The sequence below is a fragment of the Rhinolophus sinicus genome, chromosome 8 (genome assembly GCF_057876585.1).
Source record: "Rhinolophus sinicus isolate RSI-liver-muscle chromosome 8, RSI-T2T, whole genome shotgun sequence".
NCBI classification, from domain to species: domain Eukaryota; kingdom Metazoa; phylum Chordata; class Mammalia; order Chiroptera; family Rhinolophidae; genus Rhinolophus; species Rhinolophus sinicus.
In genome coordinates this window covers 21,015,726-21,038,670 of record NC_142508.1, presented here as the reverse complement: position 1 = coordinate 21,038,670, position 22,945 = coordinate 21,015,726, and the positions used below count along the sequence as shown (strand labels likewise).

General features: G+C 38.9%; 1 protein-coding gene and 1 pseudogene across 2 annotated transcripts in view; one reads left to right on the top strand and one right to left on the bottom strand.

Moving 5' to 3' along the window:
• Positions 1-22,945, bottom strand: part of IQUB (IQ motif and ubiquitin domain containing) — a 181,205-nt gene that overhangs the window by 70,955 nt on the left and 87,305 nt on the right. The window lies entirely within an intron of this gene.
• On the top strand, positions 1,979-2,679 carry LOC141567715 (steroid receptor-associated and regulated protein pseudogene; annotated as a pseudogene).

The window sequence follows — 22,945 nt, the reverse complement described above, 5'->3', positions numbered from 1 at the left end:
AGAATCACCGGGGCATGCTCTTCCTTACTGAAAAAGATTTGGAAGCAGCTAAAGTCCTACAACCACATGGCATGTTGTCACTGAACACAGCAATTTCATTTAGATGTTAAAAAGATAAGACCACCTTCCCTATTTTCCCATATAGTCAAACATATCTGGGAGTGTTGTTTAAAAACAAATAAAAAGGTAAGGAAACATAAACAATTGGAGAATAGGAAAGACTGTAGCTCCAAGTTTTCTCTAATGTCCCTTTTCCTGGACGCTGCCCGTCACTAGTCATTGGATTCTGGTCTAAGGACGCTCAGGAGAAATGTGTCGAGGATGTTTCTGGCGGTCTGCCATCCCCTGAACTGGGGCTGATAGAACACTAAAGTGCAATAATAATGGTAAATTATTCTGTCTTGTTCCAAACGGTTTTAAAAGTATTTGGAGAGCTTCTGAATTAAGAGAATGATTGCAAACCCAAATTGTAGGGATGTAAGAAAACTTAAAATGATGCTATTACTTGGAAGTTGAGGTACCGTCATTCTGAATACATATTATTTTACAAGTCCTTACATATTTCGAGACCTAAATGGATTTTTTAAATGCTCTTAGAGCCATCACCTCTTTATTTTAACAGAAATTTATACAGACTCTTACTTAAATGTATAAATTAAACATATATTCAAATAACTAATAATAGAGAACGTTGCATATTAGCTTGTCAGTTAAATTATATTTTATGAGTAAACACATTAAGAGCTTATGAATATACCATAAGATGGAGAACGAAAAGCATCAGTATTTGCCATAATTTGACTGCAAAGAGCAAACCGGAAGCCTAGCTATGCACCATGCCTCAATCCTGACCTCCAGAGGCCGTTCTAAGAATGACAGAGGGTTTCTAACATTTAACCGTTGACTCACCTTCATTAAAGCTCTCAAATTTGTCCACGTTTTAGTTAACCTGTCCCAGATCACAACAAACAAATGAGGAAATTACCCTCTCTTAATACAGAAAGAATAATGCCAAACTTCTTTTGTTTCCAAAGCCATCCTTAGTATTTTTTAACTGGCCGGAATTTCTGGTTTATTCAAGTGTTGCAATATTTTATTCACTCTTCTATTCTTTATGAATAACAACAATCCACTAACATTCTCCTTATCTTATTATCAGAAAAATGAATATTATCAGCAAAAATCATTCTCAGTTTTCCCAAATGATCCTTTCGTCTTTTCCTACAGGTCTCATTTTCTGATCTTCACTTAGTATTATGAGTCTCCTCTTAAGACTTTTATTAGCTGCCCAGCTGACATTAAACATCATGTATCAATGATGAAAGAAATGAATTTATTTATTATACATTAGAGAAATTTCATATATCTATACCCATAAGATACCAAAAGATCATCCTGGAAACTTACAGGTAATTTAATGAATTAGCTACTAATGAGATTTAAACAAACAAACTACTAATGAGATTTAAATAACATGAAGAAATGTTACTTAAAGCTCATTAATAATCCTTCGAGTATTACTTCGACATATAAATATGAACAAGATGGTATCAGATGCCACATAGGATCTTGTTTTTCAGGAACTGACTACGAAGGGTTATACTGGGCACATACGGTCCATATTTTAAGAATAGAGAACTTACAACTATCAGGACCCACACTTCTCTGGAAGGCTTGTTGAAAAGCATCATGCTGGCAGAACCCCACATCACCTCCACCACTACCCACCGAATTCCCAAGATATGTGGAATATGAATCCCACCATTGACCCACTTTGGGGGCTGCTGAGGGTGGTGGTATTAGGACTTACCACCTTGCTGAGTGTGATATTGTGATTTATAAGTGGTACATGCAGAACTAAAACTAACATGGAGTCACTTATATTGGGGACAAAATGGAGTCGGCCAACACAAGAGCATTAAAGAAAAACAAAATTTGACAACCTGGAAGAAGTGGCCGAAAACTGCTCCTTCTATCAATGCCAGGCCAGGTGCTGTGGGAGCGGCAACGGCCTCTCAGAAACCCCAGGGACCAGAGAGCCAACCCCAACATTGTGAGACTTCAGACGGTCCTGGAGACCAGTTCTGGTGGGAAGCAGGCCACCATCAGAAGGCCATCCACACAGCTCATGTAACTTTCGTTACTGACTATGCTCGTGGGAAACAGCTCTCCCTGGCAGCGCCCCCAGCGCTGCCTCAAGCCCCAGCCCCAATCTAGGATCTGCCCCCCGCTCCAATGAAGACCTACATTTTCTTCTTCTGTGGGGAAATCCAGCCCCATCTGATTCAGCAGGCCCCCTGGATGGGGGACACATTGCCCAGGCCAGGGGCACCCTGCCACGCTGCAGAGGGACTGTGGCCCCAGCTGCCTCCCCAGTCAGCACGCTGTGCTACCAGGAGGCTCCTGAAGTCAAGGAGAGCGAGCCCCCTGAAGATTGCGCCTGCCAGGTCTTCAGCTCAGGGAATAATCATAGGCTCACTGTATGCCCTCTCCTCCTGTGTCTGTGGGCAGGCGGATTCACTGGAAAAGCCTGACCATGGAGGAGGGGTTGGCACGCCAGGCTCGAGGAGCCAGGGGTTGCCATTCCCAGAGCACACTCCCTCTTCCCCAGTCCTCAGAAGTCATTTGTGCCTGAACCAAGGAAGGAGCATTAGATTCACCAAAGGACATCTGAAATAGCCACTGATTACACATTCAAGAGTACCCTACTTCCTCCTTCCTCACTATCTTTATTAGCCTTTCCACAGAAGCAGGAAAAGTCACACCCACATGGAAAGCGACTAATTCACTCCTACGGAAAATTCTAATGCAGCATCTTACATGCTAGGCTCTGCAAAATGCCAGAGAAGGCACCACAGCTTTTGTGGAATTTACATTCTTGGAGTGGGGGGCTGGGAAGGGTATAAGAGGGGAGGGAAGAAGGGTTAAACAACCAAATAAATGATGATTTTGAACAGTGCGGGGGGGGGAAAAAAAGGAAAAAAGAAAGTTAACTTTACCTAACATAAGTTGCAAGAATGTATAGCTCTTCTCAGAATTCAGCAGAGGATGTCAGCCACACCCTCAATGCCAGGTATGTTCATGCCATCTCTGGACTTCCTGTTCTCCTGACACAGCAAACCTGATCCAAATAAGGAAATCACTACACAAACAATCAGCTGAAATAGCCCAAAAAACTTCCGCATTTACCCCATAAAAACCCCTTAGTATGTGAACGACTTAAACTCATTGCTCCAGTAATTTTGAAGTTTCCTGGCTTGTGGTCGAAACCCTGGCAATAAACTCATCTTTCTGCTTTGTCTTACTCTGTGTGCAGAGTGGGGTTTTTGACATATATATTTGGTCATTCAGATGGCCAAAATATATTTTCATATATATTTGGTCTTCATCCATGGTTCCTGGTTCACACCTCCTAAAATCTTTTAATTTCCTGAGTGATAAGAGCAATGGAAGCATCATTTCTTATACAGTGGTACCTCAGTTTTCGAACGTCTCCATTGACGAAAATTTTGGTTTATGAGCTCCGTAAACCCGAAAGTAAATGCTTTGGTTTTCGAACACGACTCAGAAGTCGAACATGTCACATGGCTTCCGCTGAGTGCAAGATCCTGAGGCCTAGCTGTCGGCTGTTTTTGAACATTTCAGAACTTGTGGATTATGTTCGAAAACCGAGGTACCACTATATTTGGTCTCTCGCCCTCAGTTCCTGAAATCCATTCAGAGCCATAAAGGTAAAGTGGGTATCCCCTTGTTCATAACAAGCCCCTTTCCACCACAACTAGGTTATGTTATCCCACCCCGATTTTCAGGGAGGAGAGTGGGGCTAGGGGTTAGTCAATCACCAATGGCCAATGATTTAATCAATCCTGTCTATGCAATGAAGCCTCCATAAAAACCAAAAGGATAGGGTGAGAACAGCTCCTGGGTTGGTGATCACTTAGGGATTCAGGGCCAGTGGTGTGCCTATTGTATGGAAGCTCACACCCCTTCCCCATACTGTGTCGTATGTATTTCTTCATGTGGATATTCGTGTGTATCCTTTAATACCTTTTGTAACAAACAGGTAATCCTGTGCGTAAATGGGTTTCCTGAGTTCTGTGAGTTGCTCTAGTAAATTAATCAAACATGAGGAGGGGGCCATTGGAACCTCTAATTTATAGCCAATTGGTCAGAAGCACAGCTAACAACCTCAGCTTGTGACTGGCATCTCAAGTGTAGAGCAGTCTTTGGGACTGAGCCCTCTTCCTGTGCAATCTGATGTTATTCCATACAGACAGTGTTGAATTATAGGAATTAAGTTGAATAGGATAAAATTCAACTCAACAGAACCCAAAATACTGAAGTTCACTGCCACCACATGAGGTAAAAATGTAAATCCTTCAGAAGAAGGTGGTAAGAGTCTTCTGAGAATCTTGGTGTCTGGGAGAGCTCATTGAGCATAAGCATGCTAGCGGTGTGGGATGGAGGTCAGTGAACTGGATTTGCCACATGTCTACAGGGAGTCTGTGTCAAAATGTTGGGGTAGCAGTTACAGCCAACCAAGAAGAGAGCAATGACCTCAATGCAACCAAGAACATAGCTGTCTCTTCTTCACTCCATCATTAAAGGAAGGGATACATGGGAAGGTTTGCATCCCTCTCTCTCTTTCTCTCTCTCTCTCCCCCCACCACCCCACCAACCTTAGTGAGATTAGATAGATAGATAGATAGATAGATAGATAGATAGATAGATAGATAGATGTTAAATACAAAGAGCAAAGCAGAGAGCTCTCCAGTCATGGATATATATATTTACATTTTCATATAGATATATATGAATGTAAATTGACACTGCCTTCAGCTAGCTCACCATCTAGTAGAATAAGTCAATGTAATTATTCTCAAATACTGAAAGGTCACTGTATAAATAATTATTTAGCAGTTTGTTGAAATATATAGTCAACACACCTGCTTTTTTATGTTGCACCTATAAAAACCATGTATATGCTTGTGTCTTGAAAAACGTCTACTCGTATGTGAGTTACACATATGCTGGGAGACAAGCTGCGGACACCAAAAGCAGCTTGCAGCCCTCCTCACTTGTTGCCCATCTCCGGTTCCAGTCCAGTTCATCTTTTTAACCTGATTATTGGTTTTTGTCTCATTTTTTAACAACTTGCCCTTGTCACTTTGGACCTGGCATTTATACTTGGTCTCTTTGGCTCCTGGTTCATGACTGTGACTTGGCGTTCCCAACTAGTTCTCACTGGTTATTAGCCCTGGTGGGATACCAACAAGAATGGGCTCCTCTGGGCTTAGCCCCCCAACTCCAGACACGCACAGACCAATGAGAACTCATAGAAAAATACTAACTACTTAAACTCCATAAATATGCCCATTTTATATTTCTTTCACCCTTGAAGAGCTTGACAAAATGAAAATGGCAGAAACTAAATGTTATTTCCAGTCTTCCAATCATCATTCTTAACCTGAAAAAAGCACGTAGGAAACTAACAATGCAAGGGGTAAAGTAAGTAATGAAGAGTCATGATGGCAACATAAGTGTGACGACACTTGGGTAGGCCTGATGCTCACCGTAGCTACAGAGCCCACTGGTCTCCACCAGGACCAGTGGCTCTCAACAGGTAGGTACCAGGCCCTGGCCATGGGGCCATTTTGAAATGTCGTGGGGGGACTTTGGGTTGTCAATAATTACAAGGTGCTACTGAGTTTCGTGGGCATGCGCCAAGGATGCACACGTTGGACAGTCCAGCAAAATAAAAATTGTCCGACATTCCAAACGGTGTCGTACCTGATGCTAACATAAGTGAAAAGCCTTGTTGCAATTTTCTGAGCCTAGACCTCATCTCCTTATGACAAAAACACATGAAATATTTTTCACACCATGCCAAAATATTTTAATTATACCAAATTTTCCAGGAATGCCACTGCCATGCAAATTAAGGGACTGTTTTGGTTTTCTTTTCAGAAATTTACCAAGAGTTGTTATTCACCATTTCACAAGAAGACAGAAGCTGCCTATGGTAGGTGAGTCACTAATACAACATGTGTATCAATCTGTATGTGTAGCTATTATATTTATAGTCATTCTACATAAGTGAAATCAAATTACTTCTTAGTTATGTCTTTAAATAGAGTCATCCCTGATTGTTTAGTTATTGAAACAGGTATTTATTATAAAGCACTTTCCTTTTATCTCTCACTTATCATTAAGATATTTTATTGATTAATTTTTAAAAATTATATATTATCAATGCAGGACAGTAAAAGGGATGTTGCAAGATACTTTTTCTAGAAGGGGCATTGGGTCTGGTACAATGGAGAACCACTGAATTGGTTCTAGTTTAAAGTTCCAGATTCAGTTCCACTTTCTTACATCTCTACTACCAGTTCCTCTACCAAGGAAATAAAACCAAACAAATGTATTTAAAGATATTCAAGCCAAAGATAGAAAAGAATATTTTCTAAAATTTCTAAAAGAAATTTAAAGATATGGTTGATAAAATCATCAAAAACGAATTTTTTCCTCAAAGATGTTGCTGAACTCAAGTGGTCTCTCTAGTGTGTGGAGTGGGGGCCACTACGAAAGGTGGGGGACGGCTCCAAATTCATTAGAAACTCAGTTCTGAAGGTGACATACAAGTGAACAGAATAAACAAAATTTTGCTTAAGAAGTCAAAATTTGCTCTAAAATTATTCCTTGTGTCCGTGTCAGTATGTTTTTCTTGGTAGCCACTGTGGTCACAAGAGAAACAAAAGAGAGGATGCCTTCCAGGACCCACACAAATCGAATTCCCAGCCCACGCTGAGCTGGAGTCACAAACCCCAGCAATGATGGAGAAAGTAAGATGGAAAAAGTCCTACTTGGCTCATCAAGTACTCTATTTCTTTGGGGGGAAATACCATACCTTACACAAAATAGCAAAGATGGGCAAGCCTGTTTTAGAGGGCAGATTAAAGTGCTTCTATTTCACTAAAGATATGCCTTTCAGTATAACTAAGGGAGTGAAACTTTTAATCTCATAAAGGCTTTCTCACAAATAAGAATGGGGGGGACCAGTTTTGTTCACCTCTTTCCTTCTACGCAGATGGAGGCACGTCCCTTCCCACAAGAGACGTCAGGGTAGTGCAGGTGTGATTCTTATGAACATGCCACATATTCATTTCCCATCTCTTCTATTTGTTACAATTGCTCCTCGAGCTGGGAGGAACGTTTCAATGGTAAATATTTTTTAAAAGAATCATTTTTATACTAATGTTTTGCCAAGTTTGCACGGATTAGCCAATTAAAATTCGATATAATCATTATCTGGAAGTAGCTTTGGCAATAATCATTAATTAAATAAATTAGTTATTTTACTTTAATGAAGAGAAGAAAAACATTTTCCTAGAAAATGCTTTTTTTAATTAGTAGATTTTTTTCTCCAAGTTGTAAGATATTAGCATGCACAACCTGCCTCTGCTTTACAGCCAGACATCACTTTTGTCATTAAGAGGAGGAAATTATGACTAACACTCAAAAGTAGGAATGCTGCCTGGAAAAATGAGTGTTTATCTCATTAAGACTTTCAAAATGACTTCGGAAATGATGATATATTATTTTACATTCCAGGAAAAGATGAGACAGCTGTAACTATAGTTACCAAGTATATCAGGGACCCCTGCTTTCCAGAATATCGTCCAGACTAAGTATTTATTCAAGGAAGGTGTCATGTGAACATACTTAAGGGCAAGAGGTTAAAGAAGACTTTTAAATACATCTGTCACAAACATTTTAATATGCAATATTTCTTACCTTGATTTTTTTTTTCATAAAATACTATGTACAAATAATTTTAAGAGAGAACTTTCCTTGAATTATTATATCTGGAACCAAAACCATTAGATGGCCTTAATCTGGTACAACAGGCAGTTATTTTCCAGACCTCATATGCCCTGGATGCGCTATGCTCATAGATGGCCTTGACATGCTTGATATTTTTAAGTGGAAGGACGGTGCTCCCATTGTTATAGCAGACAGAAAGCAGAATGCCCCCCACTCTACTTGTTACATCCCCGCTACTTACTTCATGGGGATGTAGAATAAAATTCCAGTGTGCTGGGTCACTTCTGGAAGTAATGCTGTCTGTCCAGGGACTGTGCTATAGGCTGTATTATTTATTCTCTACATTGGTAATCAATACATTGATTCAGAGCGTGTAAGAATGTAGGCTCTAAAACCAGGAACCTGAAGTTGAATGTTGGACCCTTCATTTACTAGATTTGTGAACATGACCAAGATCCTTAATCTCTCCAAAAACTCTATTTCTCCATCTGTAAAAGGGAGGAAACAGTAGTGTCTTCCTCATAAGTCAGTTTTAAGGGTTAAATGAGATCATTCAAGCATAGCACAAAGTGTAGAACTAGCAAGCACTCCATAAATGTGATCTATCATTTTTGTTGATGCTGTTCCATGTGCATATCATGGCTTTCAGAAGTTAAAATTACATTAAAGAGGATATTCAGGAATGGTATGTCAGCCAGTTGTTCCTTCCCTGCCTCAGGAGTTGCCTTTCTCTGGTGCATCTGGCAAACGGGGGGTTGTCTTATGTCCTGTCCCAAGTCATCCTCTCGCACTGTGTGCGCTTCTGGGCTCCCCCTGCTTCACTGAAACTGCTGTCCTGGAAGCCGTGTTACTGCCCCAACCCAAGCAAGATTGTATCTTCCTTACCTCCCATTGTGTCACTGCCCACTATGCTAGCATACAGGCTGCAGGTGTATGCCGGAAAGGAGAAGAGTAACTTTAAAAAATTAGAACAGTGGGGGAAAAAAAATAAAATGACCTGGTAAATAAAAGGATGTCCACAGTCCATGGAAAAAGAAAGTCATGTTCACAGATCACCTCTTTGTAATGGCAACACAGTTGTTATCCTTGCTTCTCTGACTTGACAGCTGCCTTTCTTCCTTCTCTTCAAAGAATGTCTCTTCTTTTATGCTCTTACAGAGCCAGTATCCACCACCCTTTAAAAAATCACACTTACTTGTCCACAGGGGTTGTTTCTTCTAAGGATCCCTCTCCCTTCTCTTACTAATATGATCCATAGGACATAATGTACGATGACATTTTCCCCAAAGACCAGTTCATCAGTTTGGAATGACACCTTGAGATATAGCTAGTAGTTGTGTACACAGTCAATAGAACAATCCAGATTGAGCTTTACCTTTCTAAGGCTTAGTATCTTCCAACATTTCTCTACCAGTGTTAGGAAAAGAGAAGACAATCTTTTTCATTCTTCCAAAATAATCAACAGGGAACTATTCTTTAAACACACATACACACACACACACCCTAAAGGAGGGGGGTGAAATTCAGAGACAACGTAATATTGAAGAAAGTATTTTCCTTAAATGTGCAATCCATAACCCACAAAGATGGCAGCCTGTTCCATTATTCTGCACAGAAGCATCAGTTCCCTTTTGTTCCTCTATATGAGATATCTGGATTATAATCCTCACCTCAAGCTATTATTCATCCTTGTGGGGTTTCAACTCCCTTTGGGGAACTGCAGTTATCCCTCCTGCACTAGCTAGAGAGTTGAGTGGACCAAGGAACTTTGCCTTTGCTGCTGTTGCCAAGAGCCCAAAGAGCCTTAGTACACAGGGAGACACTCGATTTTGTGGCTAATTTATTGAATTATCTTAGTAGATGCAATACATTGCAGTTGATTCCTTTAGGTTTTCTAGGTATAAATGAATTATGATAACAGTAAATTATGATAACTGAGATGCTTCTTATCTAATATTTATATCTCAATTTCCATGGCCGGTTTCTCAGAGGGAGCAATCTTATATATGCTCTTTAATTTTGGACATTGTTAGAAAAACAAAGGTTCAAATATTAACCAAAAATATTTGTTTTTTTTGGAAAAATGACCACTAGTCTAATAGGAATAGAACGTAATTTTAAATAAAAAACAACAACAAAAAAGTGAAGAATGAAATATATGCATTCAGTCAAGTAAAAGTCAGGATAGGAAAAGAATATGGTGAAGAAAGCATAATAAAAAGTAAACAGGACTTCTGCGTCTGAACTTGACAGAGGAACTAGTACAAGTATAGCTGCCTCTCATGCTGTAAACAATAAAACTGGACAGAATATGTAAGGGAACAGTTTCAGGTACCGAACAACAGTAAATATAGGAGTATGAGTCTCCACAGAAGAAAAACAGACAAGGTGAGACTCATGCAGTCCCTGGATTTCTGCCTGGAGGTTTCTTTTCTACTTTGGCTCAAGAAGGTGGGCTCCGAGAGGAGACACAGAACCCGAGGCAGACTTTGGACTTGCAAGTTGCTGAAGGGGTTGGCATTTAGAGGGAAGCTACCAGAGCTGCATGGATGGAGGACAGGCAGAAATCCGCAGGGCCATTGAACGTGGGTTATTGGGTGTGACTGAATATGCATAAGAGGGGACTCCGGGAAACAGCAGAGACTGTGTGCTGTAGCGCTGAGCACTTGCTTCATCAAATTCTGAAAAGGCATTTCCAAGTGGTTTTCCATTTTAAATTGAGCACTGGGGAGATACTATTAAAATTATCTTCATCCAACCTAATCAGAAAATATCAATAAGCACAGAGGCTATTAGATGGAAAAATTAAGTGAAAATGCAGTTAAGTTGGTAAAATAACCCAGGGTACACAGTAATTAGGTCCAAGTGTAATATTACATATAAAGAGCTTCGATGAGTTTCTTTAAACTTGTTTCAAGAATCATTTCCTAGTAAGTCATGTCTAAAATATAGGTCTCAATTTTGAAAATCTTTAGCTAACAAATATAGATTTGTGACTGATTTCTCATTTGTGTGGGTCTGTTCTGTTCTTAACTTTGCTGGACTATTAGAGCAAGGAAAACTAAAGAGGCCAACAGCTACCAGCTCTGTTTCCTCTCACGTAAACTAGAGGTAAATATCTGTCGGCTCCAAACATGAAAGGTAATGAATAAGTAAATACATTTTTATTATTTAGATTTATTCTGTCAAAGGGCGCTATAAACTGCATAGAAGCCATAGTTTTATATTATCCTGATTAATTCATTGAACAAATTTTTTTTTTTTTTTTTTTTTTTTAGTATTATTATGTGGCAGGTATTGGTTTGGATACAGGAATTAAGCAGTGAATAAAACTAAAATCTACTCTCAGGAGCTTGAATATAATCATAGTGAAATTAAGTTGATATGACCTGTGTTGGCTTTTCTTTCCTGATTAATATTTTTAGAAATCAGTTACCCTTTTCATTTTTTTCAGTTAGTTTGGCTTCATTCCTTCTCTTAATAGTTTACGCTGTTTATTAAAGGAAAAAATACATTTGAGTTATTTATAATAATCAAGTATCAATAAGTAGTTTTAAACATGTATACTTGAAAATTTATACAAACTGGGAATTTATTTTTAATAATTCCAAATGGATAAGAGTATTTCACCAGAAGGACGTTCATCAGTTTTATTGGGGCATGCTTTAAAAAAAAAAAAAAAAAAATGTGTTTATTCCTGTATTTAAATTTTTCTACAATGATTGTGTAGTGCTTTTGTTAGAAACAGAATATCATTTTTAATTTTTTTAAATGTAGTCCCTTATGTTGTCTATAGAAAATTAGGTCATGAGTAAATATAAAACTTGCTTTTAAAATAACATTTTATTGAACCTAGCAATCTAACAGGCATAGCTATAATCTAAGCAAATGGTGTAATTAGCTGAAGCTTCTTGGGCTGAAAAATTAGGATATTTCTTAAAGCAATGGACTGGAGAAAAGCCTTTTTGTGAAATATTCCTTATGTAATCAAGCTTGAACTTAGTCCTTTCTGATGTGCATTACAATATATTTTTATATGAAGAAACTATAATCTGCAGGAAGCAAGCTTTCTGTTGCTTAAATGGACATGCCATTACATCAGTGACAACTGTACTGAGTTTCAGAATTGCCTTGGATGAATTGTCAGACCCTTCACAGTTAATGCTCTTCTGACAGGGGCTGCTAACGATTTTTTTTTTTTTTTTTTTTTTTTTTAATGAAGACAGGTAAGTACAAAGATACAGACTCACATATGCTATCTGACTGTCTGCAGAAACTTAAAAATAAACCAGAGCTACTGTTGAAGGTTGGGCTAATATTTGTAAGTGTAGATCTCTCTTTAAAAAAAGAAGAAGGATTCACTATCAAAACCCATCAATGAATCCAGCATAACATCAGTCTTTCCTGACCCCTTTCTTAGGCATTGCTCTGTGGGTTGATATACATTAGGTTTGAGATGATTGGTACATGGTGGAGTAACAGAATACACAATGTTTCTACATGCCCAGAAATCTGGGCATTGGTAACGAGACAAATTGGAGATACTTTTATTTTTTGCAAATTATATTACATTGAGGAAAAATTTCCCTAATTTCCATTTCAGTTTAGAGTTTGCTTCACTAGTTGCTACTATTTGGATTTCTTAAAAAATGGAACTTTAAGAAACTCCATTTCTTTTGCAAAGGTAAATTAATCTCTAATTATGGGTACAGTCACTGATTTCAACAGCACAAACAGTTGCTAATGTAGTGGAAAAATTAATATCTAGAATGTCTTTTAGGATCATGATTGCATAAATCCAGTGCTCTTTAGAAGTTCTTACTGCATGTAAGAGTAGGTTCTCCATGTATTTTGTACTCAACAAATATTTTCTGAACACCTACTATGTCTGGGCACTCTGGGAGGCATGTGGAATTTGAAAGAAAATAAGGTAGACAAGATCCTTGCCTTTTGGGAAATAGACAAAAAATAAATTATGTACACATTTTCATGTGTTTTAGAGGAAATAAATGGGATGCTGAGCAGAGACTAATAGGAAGCAGAGGATACACCCTAGATGGGAAATTCCAAGAGATGAAATTTAAGACTTGAAGTCTGGAAAGGAGCCCATGGGGAGGGAGAGGGGGTGGTAGGGCCGTAGGGAGGGAAGGGGCAGTAGTCCACGTAGAACAAAAGTCCTGAACAAAACAGAGTTCATTCTGTTCCATCAACTCAAAGGAGACTGGAAAGAGATAAGATCAGGAAAGTAGTAGTCAGGGGTGAGGTACATTAGATGCTCTTAACTTTTTCTATGCCATGAAGCCCTGTGAATATCAGCTAAAAGTTAAGAAACTTCACACCCCCCCCCAAAAAAAAAGTACCTATAAAAAATTTACGTGAATTTTTGCATAAATTGTAAGGCTCTCAAGGGGTAGCCTTCATACCTGATTTATCCTTGGTACAAAAGACCCAGACCACTTCATTTGAGTGAAACATTTTCCTTGGCACAAGCCGCCCCCCAGACACCTGGGGAAAATCTCTCCACTGCAGACAGAGCCCAGTCATGTACCCGCAATTCCAAAACATACAGGCACATGAGCAAATGTGTATCAGAAGAAAGTTTTCATTGACAGTGTAGAAAAATTCCTAGATGTTTCTCTTCTCCAAGCAAGTCACGGTTTCTCAATAGCTTCACAAGGTCTGACCCTATGTATTCCAACACGACACTTAGGGGCCTGGTTAGGGGATTTTTCATCCTTCCTCAGTGAGACATTCACAAGGAATCCATTGGTCTGCCCCTATTAACACAGCCCTTATGCCAATGGGACCCTCTCCCTCTTTTCTCCTTGCCCTGTTGTCCAGAGACAGAACCTAACACGCAGGTCCCTGTTCTACACACACACTGACATGCTCTGCTCCTGAGTACTTGAATGTACGTCAGCTTAGGAGGTACAGAAGGCATCATCCAGGTACATCAACACAGCACGTCACTAGATGCAGAGATAAGACACCAGACAGGGGCTGTCCATGTCCAAAAGTGAAGTCACTCAGGCCCCTCAGTGACAAGTTTCAGCCTCCTTCCCCCATACCAGTTTGTTTCCTGTGCTTGCCCTTGGGACCAGCTTTTAATTTCCACAAATGAGCTTGAGAAAATTGAGTGCTACACATATATCCTGACTCATTCTCTTAATGCCTACAAATGATGTAGACCATCCCAAACAACAGTGTTTAAATCTTGTTACAACAAATATCAATAATATGAAATCAACATACGATGCATGAGAGTTTCATGTACCGATCTGCAGCCGAATCATTTCAACTTAATATTCCAGAGAAATAAAATATTATGACCAGTTCTTCAAGATTTGCAATCATAGCATTTCATTGACTATCCACTCAAGCATGGACTCTGCCCTAGGACAGGACAGTTTTCCTTAGTCCTCTGAGTATGTGATCCACTTCTAATGTGTCATAGTGGTATCAGTGAAGCTCGAATTATGTCCCCCAAAATGGTATGTTGATGTCCTCACCCCAGTATCTGTGAATGTGACTTTATTTGGAAATGGTGTCTTTGCAGATATAACCAAGTTCAGATGAAGACACACTAGATTAGCATGGACCCTTTTCCAATGAATGGTATCCTTATAAAAAGAGGAAAATTTGGACAAAAACACACATGGGGTGAAAGTCATGTGAAGACGGAGGCAGAGATGGAAGTTATGTGTCTATAACCACCTGAAGGATGGAAAGGAGCGTGGAAAAATACTCTCTCAGAATCTCCAGAAGGAACCAACCCAGCTGTCATTTTTGTTTTTGGACTTCTGGCTTCCAGAATTGTGATAAAAAAAATCATTGTGTGAAGCCACCCTGTTTGTGGTATTTGTTATGGTAAGCCTAGGAACCTAAAATGGCTTCGTACGAGGAAAGACCATACAAGATATTTTCTCTATTGTAATATGCAGAATGTTGTTTCTTAAAAGAGAAAAACAACAACAACAAAACAATCCACAGAACAGGTGTACTTTACTTCAAAGCTAAAGCCAGCTAATAATAATCCCTTCAATTCTTGAAATTCTGTAATCCTCTGATTCTTAAACCAGGAAAACGGTGGATCAAGCAAATAACCCACACTTGGTCCGCACGAGAACCAACTTGCTGATACAGGAACCCACTGAAAAGTGGCCTATTGGCCTGACAGTCTGAGTTGGGAAGCCTTCACCTGTGCTCCTTGGTGAAACGTTATGTTGATATTTCTTTATACCGCAGAAGAGTTTGGGCCTACATTATCCATCCTGCCTATCAAAATTGAGTTCAACAAAATGTATTACATAAACATGGTTTTAGTGTTCATATAATTGCGTTTTTTTTCATAAGATAAATACCTAAAATCCTTTAAACCAGGGAAACCTTCATTTTTCTTCTGGGATACATATCTTTTTAGTGTACACTTTGTAAACAAAGAAAACAGGATACATCTTTTCAACACCCATATTTTAACCTTGAACCAAATAAAAGTGATTCAGTATTTTCTTGAAGAGACATGCTCCTACAATGCAGAAAAGGAAAAACAATAGAAATAGTTTAAAACAAAGAGCTTGATTTGTTTGTCTCACCCCCAACCAAACGCCACAGAAAATGTCAACATAGTAGAAAATGTCAAAAGAGAAAAAAATTTAACCTTTTTTTAATCCTATTCATTTCCCACAGACTTTAAGAGTCGTTCCTTTGTAAGTGAAAATTTTCTTCCTTTTTTTTTCATTACAGGAAAGAATATAAATCAATCTGGCACTGCCCTATAAAAGCCAGACTTGCATTAAACAGGAACAACAAAGGTGTGAAATGATTTTCCCTTTCCCAGTGCTGTGTTTCCTTCAAGGGCCTTAGAATCTTAATAACAAGGACTTACAGTTCAAGGTCACGTGATAGGGAACAAAAGGAGCCTGAAGTTGAAGTCCACCCTTCCCTTTGCGCAGGGCAACAAAGCAGACAGGAAGGGCTGCCATTCACACAGCCCCTTCCCACTACCTACCCTATGTTTGCAGCATTTTAGCAAAACGATTTAGGGCTGGCTTCATTACTTACTAGACATGTCACCTGGCAAGTTACTTACCCTCCTAAACTTAAGATTACTCACCCTACTGAACAGGAAAATAATATTCCTTATTTCATAGGTTTGTGAAGGAACAGAAAATAAGGCAAATACCTAGTATTATTAGAAGAAACTCAACAAACCACACATGTATTGTTAATATATATATATATATATATATATATATATATATATGTGTGTGTGTGTATATATATATGTGTGTGTGTATATATATATATATATATATATATATGTATACACACACACACACACTTAGGATATGGAAAGTGAGAAAAGGTTCAAACCTTCCTTCTGGGTCTCTCCGCCACAAGTATGTTCCTGGATTTATTCCCCACCCCACTTCCCGGCATTCTCATCTATTTTGTTTTCACGACACTTCTATTAAATACCTAAAGCCCACGTTATGAGGTGATATGCCCGATAGACGAAAGTTGTTGCCTTGGCTAATTAGACTGATACACATTTAGCTTCCAGTTTCCAACAAGCAAGGAGAGGCATTCAGGACTCTGCATTGATGCTGTATCAGTGGCCTGGAGACGTCACCAACATGAGTGAGGACAGACTGAGCAGAGACACAACATAAGGCGGAAACTTCGTGTATGCTCACATAACATCTGGGACAGAGAGGTGTCGTCTCAGCCAAGCATTAGTGACTTTTGACCAAAAAGCCAAAAGTCTCAGGCAGTCTGCTGACTCCTCAACCACTAAACCTAAAGATGTGTACTGAATGGCAGCTACATCAAACATTTTACTTGACCCATGAACCCACCCAAAGAAAGCAAGCTGATTATGGGCACCTCCCTTAAATGTCAGTTGCTGTGCCAACAATCTCAGAAGCCGCTGTTGGGCCAAGTACCAGTTTTCCTTAGTCCTCTGAGTATGTGATCCATTAGATCTATGTGAAGGCATCAACTATGTAAGAGCTTATTGTGTTGAGTCACAGTAAATTTTTCAACTTTCAGAATTAATGTTTCTGCCTTCATACATCCAGTAATATTTTGGCAAGCCTTAAGATTAACTCCTACCTTTGGTAAGAATGAAACAAATAAAATATTTAATGAACTCATGAATGTTTTGAATTCTGTGTCTTTGGGGAAAATTCAATTGGTCATTTTTAAAGTTTGTATTTTGTATCCTAAGAAACATGCCAGAAGATGAGTTTGGATAAAAAATCACAAAGAAAAATTATTTCAGAATGACATTTTAATACTTGTTTATTTGTTGTTTTCCTTCCCATCAACCACAAACTCATTAAATGAGATTTCATTTGTCAGTCAAGCATTATTTTTACAATTCAACTCTAAAATTATTTTTTAAACTCACTGGAACATTCTAAAGAGAAATAATTGATTCAAATGTTGCAAGGTGCCTTATGCAATATCTTGCCTTTGCTGCATGAGTTATCAATACGTTTTAAAAGACAAAAACCACGCAGTTTAGGACAGCTCTGGTTTTTAAGAAGAATGGTCTTCACAATCTACAAAATCGCAAAACAAAGTAACGCCTACCATATATTAATGAATAAGAATGTATTATTGAAATTCTTTGTGAAAGCTGGTCATAGAGACATGTTCCACTCCTGCTTTGTTGTATGTCCTTTGTGAAATGAAAGCTAGTATTTCTATAATGAACTGCAAATAAACTAACAGTTATGCTCATTTAGTTATTCCCAAAGGTGAAGATTTACAGTGACAGATAATAAAACAGTTAATGTTAAACTACAGCTTTCAGAAAAGAATTTATCTTTAGAAACATAATGATTAGCCAAAACCACTTTTATGAAAAGACGCATTAAAAATAAAAAGTACAATTTAAAGTGCTTATCATCTCACAATATATTCAATTCATTTCTAATGTGTCCTTTTTGTACATCATCCTTTGAATCTTTAGAGGGAAATTCTAGAGAAAACATTTCCTTGAAATTTTTTGTAGAAATATATGCATGGACAGAATGCTTTTTAAATGTCATTACGCAAAATGAAAAGAAAATTTTTCACATTGTACTGGCCATCCTTTTCTAAATGCTAGAGACTAGATGTACAACTTACTTAGTTCCATGAAAATTCTATTTAAGAAGTGAAATGTGTTAAAGGCTTATTCTGAAAATTATAATCTTTCCCTGTAGTGAGAATAATAACATCAAAAATTATATTGAAATTTTATAAGGCACCAGGCACAATGTCTAGTGTTTTACGTAGCATTTTGAAACTACAAAAAATAACATGACACAAATTGAAGTAACTTCCCCTGGCACCCAGTTAGGTAAGTAGCGAAACTGAGATTTAAAACCAGAGTTCTGACTAGAAGCCCGTTCCCTTAACCACTGCACTACACCCTCTAAAGCTGAGCCCTTTGATATGCTGATTCCAAGTGTTGATGTGAAAATAGCTGAGGTCACAAATACAATTTCCAGATATTCAGCGTGATGTGAAAAATTAACTTTTTTTCCAATTGGTAATGGCAAGGCTGCCAACAGGAAGACAGGAATATCTGACATCTGTGCCCTTATTCATAAAGGGATCACAGCAGTGGTTAGATTCAGATTTCCTCTTTGCTCCCAGTTCTGTCCCTTCAAGCCTTGATTATATTTCTCAGGATTCTGACTTAGCCCTGTTCTCTTCTTACCTGAAGCCCCTGTTTCTGTCTACTTTTGATGATTCTTAAATTTATAACTCAAGCTGCACTTCCTCACACCCCATCTGAGTTCCACTCCCCAGTTCCCAGGTGCTTTCTCTATACTCATATCTCCATTGCATGTATCATAGGAGCTGGATTCTAAGCAAGTCCAAACAAAACTTGCCGTCTCTTTCACGCTCGCCCCCCTCCTGTAGCAGCATCAATCCCTCTGGATCAGTGACATCTTTACCCGTCAGGTCTCCCCAGTTTAAAACACCAGGGTCATTTTTTTCACCACCCAACTACGTCAACTCAGCAAACAACTGGTCATTAAATCTAATACATTCTGCTTCCAAGATGCTTGCTTCTTGCATTCACCATAGCTTCATACCTGTCCTGGTTCAAGCCCTTAATCTCTTTTTAGAACTGTTGCAATAGAATCCTAAATGGTTTCCAAACTCTCATTCTCCAATCAATTCTCCAAATAGGCACAATAATTTTTTCTAAAGAACAGAACTATTCATGACACTCTGCTTTGTAAAACCTTCCTTAACTTCGCATTTACTATAGGGTGAGATCCAAATTCCTACAGAAGGGTAACGAGTCTTCGTAACTGGGTTCTGACCCACCTTTTCCCTGCAACCCTATTTCTCTACTGCACTATTTGCACCATACGCCCACATCCTCGCCACATTGTTACCCCCAAACCAGATACTCTCATACACACCTCCAAGCCTTTGTTCATGGTGTTTCCTCCGTCTGGAATGGCCTTTTTTTATCTCTGCTTGAAAATGTTCTTATTCTGTTTAATGACACCACTTTTTTGAAGCCTCCTACATCGGCCCATGCAGCATGAAGAGCAATCTCCTCTGTGCTTCCATAGCTCTTTGCACATGCTTTTCTACAGCTTTAATTATACTGTTGTAGTTATCTTCCAGTGTCTGTTTCTCTTGCTCTATGACTTTCTAAATAACAGTGGCTGTCTCAATTATCTTTGCACTCACAATATTTGTCAAAGGAGTAGTACACTTTTTAGCAAAAGGAAGAATTCATGTCTTCATTCATTCGTTAACTTATTCAGAGGGCATTAATTAAACACAATCTAGACATCAAGCATTTTACTAGGTACATAAGACACTAAAAAGAAATTTTAAAACGAAAGGTTGAGGAGACCATCAGTGAAGGACACAATTACAATATAGTGTGGGGACATGTGAAAGTGGCAACCAGCCAAAGGAGGGGATGAGGAGATGAACAAATCGAGGAAAGCTTCACATACCAGATGGTCTCCAAATTAAGTCTAGAAAGATGAATGTACACTAACCCCCCAAAAAAACAGGTGAAAACAGGAGGACATTCCAGGCAAAAAGACCTACCTGGAAAAGGAGGAACAATAGCCATCTTTGGAAGTGAGTTGGGAGTCAGTGTGGCAGAACAATAGGGAGAAGGACCAGGTGAGTGAGAATGGCTGGGCGGACATCCATGAAAATGGGTGTTAAATCAAGACAGCCTCTAAAGTGTTCTGGGATTGTCCTGAAGGAGAGGGACCCATGGATTTTTAGATGGTGAACATTAGGTAAGATCACCAAGCAGGTGACTTTTACTGAGACTCTGGTCATACTTTTTAATAAGGTATTTGCATAAGCATGTCACTTGTGGATCCATTTCATTTCTTGCCTGCTAAAATGATTGGGATTTTTGTGGTCTTTTCTTCTTATAAAATGTTACGCATGGTTTTATAAATACAGGCTATCTATATTCAACTTAAGGAAAGAGCTATCCATTGCCAGGTTCCCTACTTTTGTTCATGCTATTATTTTACTTAATAGCACACCCCCCAATCTTTATTCTTCTATCTAAATTACTCCAGGTTTTCAGTCCTATATCAAGTTCTTTTTTGTTGTTTTTACAAAATTATCTCCAACCTCATCAGGCCACCCAGACTTTTCACTTCTTTTTTTTTCAATTACAGTTGACATTGAATATTATTTTATGTTAGTTTCAGTTGTACAGCACAGTGGTTAGACATTTATATAATTTATGCAGTGATCCCCCTGATAAGTCTAGTGCCCACCTGGCACCATACATTATTATTACCATATTGTTGACTATATTCTCTAAGCTGTACTTTACATCCTGTGACTATTTTGTAAGTACTAATTTGTACTTCTTAATGACTTTTTACGTCTTTAAACTATAATTTTACCTCATGAACGTACTATATCTGCATGCTATCAATGTCATCACCACACTACTTTGTGCTCCCCCAAAAGTGGAGGCTGTGACAAAGCCTTGGGTACTTTTTATTTGGGAGGTGATGCCAGGAAGCCAGTAGGAAGGCGTGCGGAGAGTAAGCTGACAGAAACTAACAAAGCAGACATCATAGAGCTGACCGCTGCTCTGGGCAACTGGGGCTTCCCCTTCCTGGGGACCCCTAATGAGCCATGTAGAATGTGCCTCAGGATTAATAAACATTCATGATAAATAATAATGATGATTTTAAATACATCATTGCCCAGCAGACGTCACCAAGGGAGGGATGGAAACGGGACAGTGTGGAGATGGGGAATAGTAAGTTCTACTATGAAATCAGGTTTCCAAAGGGAGTGAGCCGGAGAGAGAGGGGGACTCAGTCTCAGAAGAATGCCGGAAATTGAGATTATAGACAGGTGGGTTGTAGTTCTTCACGTTAGTCTTCTTACTAGAGAAAAGTTACTCCTCCTCTTCCTGAGGAGAAAAGGAAGCTCAATCAGAGTAACTACTGGCCCCTCTGTGCCTCAACTCCTCTACCTCTGTGCAGGTTAAGTGGTTCATGTGAATGTAAATTTGGAAGAACCCATGCTTGACTCAGCTCCACCTTCATTCCTTTTGGAAGCACCTCCTTCCGTGGAGCACAGGTTCTCCTCTGTGCTCGGGCTGTAAGGTATGTGGCTGCCCTTGTGGGAGAAGGAAGGGGAAGATGAGAGCCTGCTCCCTCCAGGGCTGCTGCCTAGGGGCAAGCTGATGCCTAATGCTGGAAGTTTGTATGGTTTACAAACCTAAAACGCCCATGGTCGTAGGAAGAGGGAAACCCAAAACTATTCTGGAATATGTACCTCTGTGATGTGGTAAAACCATCAGCTAAAAAAAAAACTTTTAAATTAAGGATAACACGGATAAGAGTCAAGTGTGAGTGAACCTAGAGCCCAAACAGGAAAGAATCTTCTCCTAGTGATGAATCTAAAGGGACAAACAAGATTGCGCTGGGCTGAATCAACACCGTCATAAACTCATCATTCAGGATCCAGTACGCTTGCATGGGATACTGGCAAGAACATGGGTTTAGAGTCAAACAAAGATCCTAGTTCTACTTTTGCCACTTGCCTGTAAGCTTATTGTAAAGAGAATTGGTTTAATCCCTGTTTGCCCCATCTGCTCTTTAACAGCTTAAAAGGCTTCTTTCCACTTTTGATGTTGTCATGCCACAGCATTGCTTTTGTCTGCTTTCTACTCTATTGCTATTATTTAGGTGGCAGACATTTCTTTTTACCAAACTAAAGAGGAAAATTCACTGGGTACACTTAGTTTTCTTCTAGGTACCTCTAAAGTTTACGTAAGTAAACTTGATCTCTACATTTGTTTTAATTAATCCCTATTCAAGGATTGTTCCCTGAGAATATGACCACACCTTTTCCCAAGGATACCATCACTGACTGTCAGTTACAAAGCAAACCCTTTCAGGTTGGCCCAGGTTGTATATTTATATAACCATTTATTCCAGGGATCCCTGAGACCTTTGCTGACATATATATACCACTAAGCAAGTACAACATATGGAAATTCAGATTGACCTAAAAGATAAACTGAGAATATTTTTTCTTAACAAACGGAATTACTATAGGCTTTGTCCTGCCAACTCTGAGGCATATCATCAGACATTTTTCCAAAAATTATTAAATACTATACATAACTTCACTCTATGAGGTCTGGTGGAGAAAACTGACTGCTCCCAAGAAATTTATAATTGGCGGGGCTAGAGCTACATAAACAACTAACTGTAACTCCAAAACTTTAAATCCATTAAAAATAGGGGTTCAAGCAACATGTTGTAAGTGTGGAGAGAAGAGAATAATACATTCTGATTGAAATATGAGTCAAGATTTGGGATTTATCATATTATAAGCATTAACATACCAGGAACATTTTGATAAATGATGCAATAAACTCTCTCACTGACCGGCTCAGCTCCCCCACCATTCCCTTTACTGGTTTGGTTGATGTGCTCAAACCCTAGCTTGTGTGGGTGCATTAGCTAATGGTTCACACCTCCAGTCTTCTCTGGACAAGTGCAAATGGATGACTGAAGCTATCTTGATGTTATCTGCCCCATTGCCAATGGTCAATAACTGACTGGATGGGTGTACAAAAGCCCCACTT